Below are 8,876 nucleotides of genomic sequence, written 5' to 3' on the forward strand. Positions count from 1 at the left end.
CCGGGGCCCGCGGGAGGAGGAGGAGAAGGAGGAGGAGGAGGGGAAGGAGGAGGAAGACGAGGAGAGGGAGGTGTTTTCTGCCCAGACCGCCGCCAGTTCGAGCGGGCACGGCGACGGGGCCACCCCACTCGTTGCTTCTCCGTTATGGAAAGGTGTTTAGCCGACTTTTACGCCCGGAGTGTGGGATTTACACTTCATTTTTTTTCTCCCCCCTCTTCCCCAAAGCAAGATGGACTCTATTCCCTTTCTCTTTCTCCCTCTGCCTCTGTCTTGTCAGCCTTTAAGATCGACATTTTGTACTAAGATGCAAACTTGATGGTGACCAGCAACAAAGCCGGGGTGGGATCCCTCGCTCCCTTCCTCCCTCTCCGTTTCCCATCTCCCCCCACCCCGACCTGGTGGCCCTGCACTAGACACCGGGGGCTCTGGCGAATGTGTTCCCCGCTCGGTTCCGATCTCTAATCTCGGGATTGTGACCGGGGCCGGGCGTTTGGGCGACATATGTGGCCGCCCAGGTCTGCAGGGCTGAGGGCTGCGCTACCTGGACCCGCTGCCTCGCCTTGCCACCTCCGGCCGGCTTCTGAGCACTGGGAGATTCGGACTGCCTGTCGATTGCCATGATTTGGTTCCTGGTGCATTTCTCCTGGGGACGGCGATCACTTGTGCAAGTTGATAAATGAGCACGGCGTGGGTTTGGGGTGTGCCGAATTGATCAACTTTCTGCCTTGTACATTACCGGGAGTAGGGTGAAAGTGTGCTGGAGACACCCTAGAATGCCAACTGGGCTACCCTCAGCCTCTGCCCTTGGAAAACTGGGAGCTCTTTCCCTTAATTGCCCCACAGCACGTAGGGGTGGGGATGGCGAGAAGGAGTGGTTGGTGGGGAGCGGGCCTCCTGGGTTTCGGGGTCCTTCCTTCGTAGATGTTGCAGGAGTTCGCCCTCAACTGTAAAGCTATATCATACTGATGATGTACCTTTATTTGATACTTTATAGGTCACTATCATATGACAGAGGTTTTGCCGCAGTTCATCTTCCTCTCTGTGTACTTTCCACTTGCCTTCCTGAGTAAGTATGCAAACTCTTCATATAGGGAAGCTAGCTGATATTAGTAATGACCTAAGGGTCCTTACTGTACACGTCAGAAGATGCCTTTTTGGGCTTGTAGCACCCCAGAAATCTTGTCCCATTGAGTTTCCCATAGCAGATTTTTAGTATTTAGAATTCGGCTATGGGTATTATTATTTTAACACAGTTTAAATGTCCGTTTAATATTTTTCTGCAAGTGTCATTTGAATACTTATTTTCTCTTTTTATTTCATAATGAAATTTTGCATAGAGTTGAAGGCCTAGGGAATTTGATGCTAGATAATATTGTAGAAAGATTGTAGCTTGTGAGTGGAGAGAATTATTAAAAAACCCAAGGAAGCATTGCCCAGAAGACCTCTCTAAATTACAGTATCTGACATTTGTTTACTTTTTTCTGGGCACTCTTTTCTTGGGAACTTGTGCTGTTTATGACAGTTACCCTTGTAGTAGGGAAGGTGGACTGGGCAGTGTGGTAAATCTAGCATTTAGTGTATCAGCTTGATTCAGAAGCAAGTAACTGTCCTAATGCATTGAATTTGCTTCAGAACTTCTAAATTTGGAGAAATTGGGTATATTTTGACAGTCTGTGTATGTGAAAAATAGCAACTTTGAAATCTGTTGCTAAGTACTCTTTTCAGATCTGTGCCCCTAATTGGAAAAGTTGGTGAAATAATGTGGGACAGTAAGTGCCTAAAAAGTTTGTTTTTGAGAAGTAGCCTTCTAGGTGAAAACTGAGGGTTTAACATTTGAAAGCAGCGTGGTAAGCCCAAACTTCAGAAAACCAACGTGTAATTTTGCTCCTCCACTGCAAGAAACACCTCAGGTATTCTTAAATTGCTGATAATTTAAGAAAACTGGTCATACAAATTATGTAAATCAGTTTTGGTGCTTTGTAATAGTATCATAATGAAGACAGACTGTATTTTGTGAATGAAAATGAACTTGAATTCAGTTTTCGATAAAAGAAAAAGAAAAGGGACCTTCTTTTGTTTTGTTCCACGACTTGCTGTAATACTGTGTGTCACCAAAAGATTGTCTTAATATTGAGAGAAATTGAATTTGAAGACCAAGCTTTTCTGGTAGTTTTTCTGTTTTCTGTATGGTAGCAAAGTATACTTTGACATTGCTGAGAACTTTAGATGATATATAACAGAAGCTCTGTATCCAGCTTTCTTTAATGGAATGTAAAATATCTTGTTATTTCAGATAGTTAGGAGAGCCTCCTAATACGTCACATGCATAACAGTCAGAATGAGATGGGTCTGTAAGATGAATTTAGTGCAAACTGAAATATGGGATTTCAGCTTCTTTGATTTTTTTTTTTAAGCTTGTTTGCAAGAGAAGTTTTTCATTTTTGAACATATGGCAAGAGTATTCAAAATGCATTCCTGATTACTAAAGAACACCACATTTATACATGTGAGGCACATTATTTTGTTCACTGTCGCAAACTTTTAATGTTAGTTCTTTCCCCATGGAAATGTGTTTTACCAATTCAGAATTTAAAATGGGAATCAGCAATTTCCAGAATAAAAGCGATCTGATGAGTTCTTGCATTTGTTTGAGATATCAAATAACTGCTTCATTAAAACAATATTTTCAAGCAAAGTCTTGGTCTTTGAAGTCAGAGTAGTTTTTATAGTGTAAAACTTGAAGTAGTGATTTGAAAAAGTCACACTGACAATGAAATACAAGTTATTTGGCTTGGTTTATAAGGCTTAATTTTTCAAGATAAGATTTTAGATACGAGTTTTGCTTCTATATGGCCAAGAGTTTTCAAACCTCCTATTTTATTATTCTGCATACCTCTATTAAATTCTGAAACGGAAATCTTAATTTGCATTTCACATTTATTGAAAGAGGGGTTCATCTATGTTATTTCTTAGTGGTACATCTTTGTATGTATTATGGCAGTTTTAGGAAGAATCTTCCCCTAGGGTCTTAGATACTAATAGAACTTTGCAATTTTGATACTTTCTTTTTTTTAATATCCATCTTGATTTTTATATCCAAATTTAAAAAAAAGTTCCAGGTTTATGAGTTTGTGAAGTAGCTCTGCTTTTAATGTATATCTAGCTCTGCTGTACAACTTGAAAAGTATGTAGGACCTTTGACCTTATAGATTTGTTCTTTATACTTCATCCATTGAGACAGATTTGTTTAGACATTGAATTTAAAACATAGCTCTGAGTGAAAGTGAGGATGAATATATAATTATGGCTTGCTTGTGCTGTAAGTAACTATGTAATTGATAATGTTTTTTGTGTATAGTTAAAGGACCAACGACCTTAAAATAATGTGGCACAGCTCATGAAAGTCTAATTCATCAGCTAAAGTTTTTTAAAGCCATATTTTTCAGTAAAATTACAGATGTAATTTCTAATTATTAATCATCAGTCAATATACTTACGGTTTATGTTTTCCAACATTTCATAAAGAATGTGGTTAAAGCAAGGGCCATATTTTTACTGGGATCCTACCATGAATATCAATTACTTTAATATTAGAAGTCTTTAATAGAAGTGGTAAAGACTTCACAGTTCAACCCTATTAAAAGAAGTTTTTGAAAATAGCCTCACTATAGATATGGCTGTTTTTGCTATACTAAAAGAAATCCCTGGAATTACTAGTCCATTGCAAGAGTGCAGAAGTGTTTAAAATTGTATTTTTAAATGTTCTGAATTACTAAATATAGGCAATTAATTTGGCATGTTGCATCACCACCAGTGTGGAATATATTTTAAAATTTAAGCTTAAGCAGGTATTTAGCTTAAGAAGAAGACACTTTTCTTGAACTTGTAGTTTGAGGTCCACCTTGTTTTTAACATTTCCTTACCAAAGGCACCTTTTAAAATAGGTCTGACTGATATCTTCTGTATTTTTAATCAGCCTTCCTCTCAATATGAAATGAAAACAGACCCAAATTATAAAAACATTATAGTTTCACCCCTTCATTTTTATTACATGCCCCAAGTAAATTGGATGCAAGCGGTCCTCAGGCCATACTTTGAGAAACACTGCTCTGAAGGTAGTAAAAACTAAGGCTAAATATTGAATGGATGTTCTTCCATCTTGAAGATTCTGTGACTATAATTCCATCCGTGAGCTTGTACTACCTCAAGGGCAGTCGCAACACACTGTGTCGAACTGTAGAGATTTCTATGTTTTAAGTCATACCTGAGGAGAGCATCTTTTGCATTTAGCCTCTCAACATTCGTATGTGTTCATGTTATCCCTTAGAAGGCAATTACAGTTTCTTGAAATGCCAGGACATCATTGTAAAACTGTAAAGATATATCCAGAAAATCCTCATGTGTTAATAGGGATTGGTTTTTTTTTTTTCTTTCAAAGGAAAAGATAAGGTGAGAATTGAAATAAGTACCAATTACACAACAGAAATGCAAGAGAAGACAAGCCAATAAAGAATTCTGTCTAAAAAGTGTATATAAACAGAGAATGAAAGAGTAAGGGAATGAAAGATTTAAAGGATTAAGTATAGACCATGAAACACTGACACACCTTCCAAAATATAAGTTTAATAAGTTAAAAATATATCAGTTCAAGGATCTAGATAGAGTAAAATAACTTCAGATCGTGAGGAGGCTGTATAAAATATAAAGTAAAATTAAGAATGAATTGGAGTTTAGGAAATCTTAGAAAAGTGAAAAGTATTGTAAAATATTGATTAAATAATTAAACCAGTAGTTAAATATAGCCCTTGGGTGAAAAGATCAGGGAATAAAACAGAAACTCCTGGATTGAAATAACTGAGATCCTGAAAAAGACACAAGTTTGGATATTTTGTAAAGGGAATAATTAAATAAATGATCAATAACTTATTTGAAAGAACAAATAAGAATGGGGATAAAAGTTGCTTAAAACAACTGAATTTCTCAAATGTTTTTGAGATTTGTGGTAAGAAATACTTTTTCTATTCCAATACACATGTAAAACCTGGAACAAAAGTTTCCTGAAACAGTACTAAGAGCAGTGCTCTGATAATTTCCTATTCCTGTCTAACCTTTATAAACCTAATCTGTTTCAAACTATTTTATTAAAAGACAGAGTGTCATTCATGAAATTTATTTTATGACTTAAATTAAAAAAACACCGGTATGCTTGCAAAATATAGAAATCCCCAGCCCTCATCTTCATATTCTGATTCAGTGTATCTAGGGTAGGGCCTTGGAATCTGCATTTTAACTAATACTGCTGGTGATTCTGAAGCAGCTGTGAGGTCCCCTGATACTCTTGGAGGAATTCTCATTTAAGGGACTGATGGATAAAGATTGAATGGGCGTTACGTACTTGAATGTGGAGTTAGAGTTTATTGACTACAGAGGTCTCTCTTCCGGAGCTTCAAGATTGTATGGCTGTATTTCAGTCAGCATGTTTACAATACTCAGAGGACCCTTATCCCCTTCCATAGATGTTCCACTGTAGCAGGTATAGAATAGGAAGCAGAGGCTTTGCAGCTGAAGAGCCCTGGGTTTCACTCTTGATGGCTCTCTAGTTTATAAGCTGAGGGACTTTGGGCTTATATGGACACAGAATAAACTTCCATTATCATATGTGCAAAAGGGCATCTTAATATTTACCATACAGCAGAATGAGAATTACATAAGACAGTAAGGTCTATAATGACCCTTATCCACAGACAGTACTCAATAGGATATGTTTTTATAGTTATATCTCATCTCACTCCAACTCCCACCAAGTTTGAAGTTTTTCAAGGCCGTGCATTTCAGTTTTTTGTTTCAACTCTAGTATCATGAAGCAGTGGTGCATTTTTAACTGAATGTGGGGTGCTGGACAAGCAAGTTATTACTGAAGGAAATAAGAATAACCAGAAGGGAAGAAAAGAAAAAAACAGCTGAAGCATGCCACATATAAGTACAGTGCTTCTTGAAGTTTGGGGAATGATTCTTGTACCTCTTTAAAAAAAAGATATCTCGCAGGACAGGACACCATTCAGAATGGTTAGTTGACAGCATTAGACTTTCTCTCAAGTGACTTTGATGCATCCTGGAATGTCTTAGAGCATCATTCCTCAAACTTTCTACCCACACGCATGCGACTGATGTTTTCATATGGGACTCTATGATTCTTTGGTGATAGACATAGATAAATTATGCAGTTGACTATATAGGTAGTTCACAGTGTGATAAAGCCATTTCTTTCCCTTTCAGTAAAGTCTGTCAGAAAATAAGCAAGAGTGATGTTATTATGATGAAAATCTTGAATACACCCATATATATACTTGTAAAATCCTTTAAACTGTGGTACATTAATTTTTCATAACTAATTACTTGGGGGGACTCTTCACAACCAGTTACAACATGTTTGTGTCAAGGCATGAAGATTGAGGAGCATTATATCCAAAGTTCATAACAAATTATATCATACAAAATGGCACTTTAATCGAAAAGAGGGACAAACTAGAGAGAGGATGGATGGGAAATACCCTAAATCCCTGAAATCTTGAACAGTATGAAAATCAAAAGCCTGGGGATATGCACCCTGTGGTTAAATGCAAGGGAAGTACCAAAGACTATTAGTACTATGGTTCTCAAACTTGAATACTCATTGCCTCTAACACAGACATTTATTTTTAAGTAGTCTCAATGTTCATTTAATTTATTTGAATAAATTAAAATGAAATAACCTTTGTATTTCCTAACTTTCTAGGGTTTTTTTTTTTTTTTGGGGGGGGCTGCACCCTGCAGCTTCTGGGATCTTACTTTCCTGACCAGCGATTGAACTCGGGTCTTCAGTAGTGAGAAGGCAGAGTCTTGACAACTGAACCACCCAGCTGTTCCCTGGCTTTTAAGGATGTATTTGCCAGGAACATCTTACTTTGCTGAATTTTAATTTGCCATACTTTTTCATCTCTAATAAATTAGTGAACTGTATCTTGATCTGGAGTGGTATTGGGTATATATTTGCAATCTTGTATCTAAAAATACCTCTGAAAAAGTAATGTTTTTGTTTTTCCAAAAGTTTGACATTAAAACTCACTTGATGTCAAAACCTGACCCAGATTGTCATGGGCCTTTTTAAAATAGTTTTTAAAGCCCACTTAGAATATTCACATATTTTGCTGTAAGTAGTAGTATGGTACGTAATGAAGTACTAACCTAAATTGAGCTACGAATGTTACATAAAGCATGCAATATGCTCAATCTGATCTTTTTAAAGCCCACAAAAAATCTGATGTGTACTTGGACCTAAGGGTTTCATATAAGGGATTGTGATCTTATTGTATTAACTTTCTTAGTTCACAAAGTGAAAATATAGGGTATTCCTACTCGTTTAGCTCAATGAAAATCCTTTTGCTAATTTTGATCATGGATCATCTGAACATTTTGAGTTCATTGCAAGGGGATAGATCATGGAAGCCGTGTTAACATCATATATTAACTCAGACTATCTGTCTGTTGAAACCCTTGGCTTCAAATATAAATGTGGAAGGCATCAGAGGTTATCAAGACAAGGAAACAAAATGGCAGTGCATAAAATCATTTGTGCCTCCTGCATTGAGCAGAGTGAAAGGCTTGTGGGTAAGGAAAGCTTAGACATACACACACGCACAATCACATGCACACTAGCTGAACCTCATCCATCCATTTTGACATTGTTGATTCTTTTTTGGTTGTTGTAGTTTTTATTTTATTAAACAAACACACACTTATAGCTGTAACTTTTGAAACTTGTGCCTTGTTGAACATTGCTTATAACAGTGAACAAAACTTAGGTTACTTTCATTACGGTTTACTCTTAGGAGAAGTTTCATGAAGGAATTATATTTCCTTTATTACTCTGCTACTTGAATGTTTCTTTCCTTCAGTCAGAAAGGTAAAAGTGAAAGTGTTTTCTGCAAATTTGGTTTCCTCTCAGGTGAGAATGTTCCTGGGTTGTATTTTATAGAGGTCCTAGGTATCTTTATTTTTAATAATTAACTGTGAAATGCTGAATCTTTTATCTGTACTTCTAATTTCCTATAAAAAAGCACTATAAAATTGAAAAGTATGAAGTGAGAGTCTATATAGCTCTCTAGGAATAAAGTAGTAGCTGTGTCTGAACTACTGTTAGGCCAAGACTTAATCTTCATTTGTTAGATTAAAACTATTAATGGCTAAAGAAAGTCTTCTTATTTGTTGATTCGACTACATCCTTTGATGTGGGAAAGCTACAGATTGAGTCATTCAGAGGGAGTCTTATTAGCAGTCCTGAATCTTTTAATATTAAAAATTGCTGAGTTATTTTTCAGCTTTTGGTGAGCCTCTCAAAACTCACCCAAGTGTAGAGTTCTCATTGACTGCAAAGAGAATGTTGTGGAGCATGGAACAAAATGAGAAAATAATTCTCTATATCCAACTGTCAAACTTGGATTATATTTTGTGTTACTGAAGTTATTATTTTTTTCTCTCTCTCCCTTCTGTTCTTCCTTTTCTCTCCTCCTTCTCTCCCCCTTTATCTCTGTCCTGTTTCTCTCAGCCAATTATATTCACTAATGTGCATCTGTGATACTGCCTAGAAATGTCTGAGGATGGGAATGTGGGATTGAACGTTTTTTTTTTTTTTTACCATTATTTGATTTTAAAGATTTATTTGTAGCTTTTGAGTCCTTTTAGTATTCATCACTACATATAATGAAGTTGTCAATTATGAATTTGATACTTACACAGTCCCTTATATAGTCTTTTAGGAACAGTTATTAGACGCCGTTAGGACGGCTACGTGAAATAAAGGCACCTGTTGTTTTATGAAGTAAATTCCTTATCCAGTC

The 8,876-nt window shown here is 36.7% G+C and overlaps 1 protein-coding gene across 7 annotated transcripts in view; it reads left to right on the forward strand.

Moving 5' to 3' along the window:
* The window catches only part of BBX (bobby sox homolog (Drosophila)), a 299,118-nt gene that overhangs the window by 2,068 nt on the left and 288,174 nt on the right, over positions 1–8,876 (forward strand). For all 7 annotated transcript variants that reach the window (XM_010838545.1, XM_010838550.1, XM_010838544.1 and 4 more), the window contains exon 2: positions 995–1,066. The gene's annotated coding sequence lies outside the window, so the exon portion shown is untranslated. The remainder of the gene's footprint in view (positions 1–994; positions 1,067–8,876) is intronic.

This window comes from Bison bison, unplaced genomic scaffold (genome assembly GCF_000754665.1).
Source record: "Bison bison bison isolate TAMUID 2011002044 unplaced genomic scaffold, Bison_UMD1.0 scf7180017864098, whole genome shotgun sequence".
NCBI classification, from domain to species: Eukaryota; Metazoa; Chordata; class Mammalia; order Artiodactyla; family Bovidae; genus Bison; species Bison bison.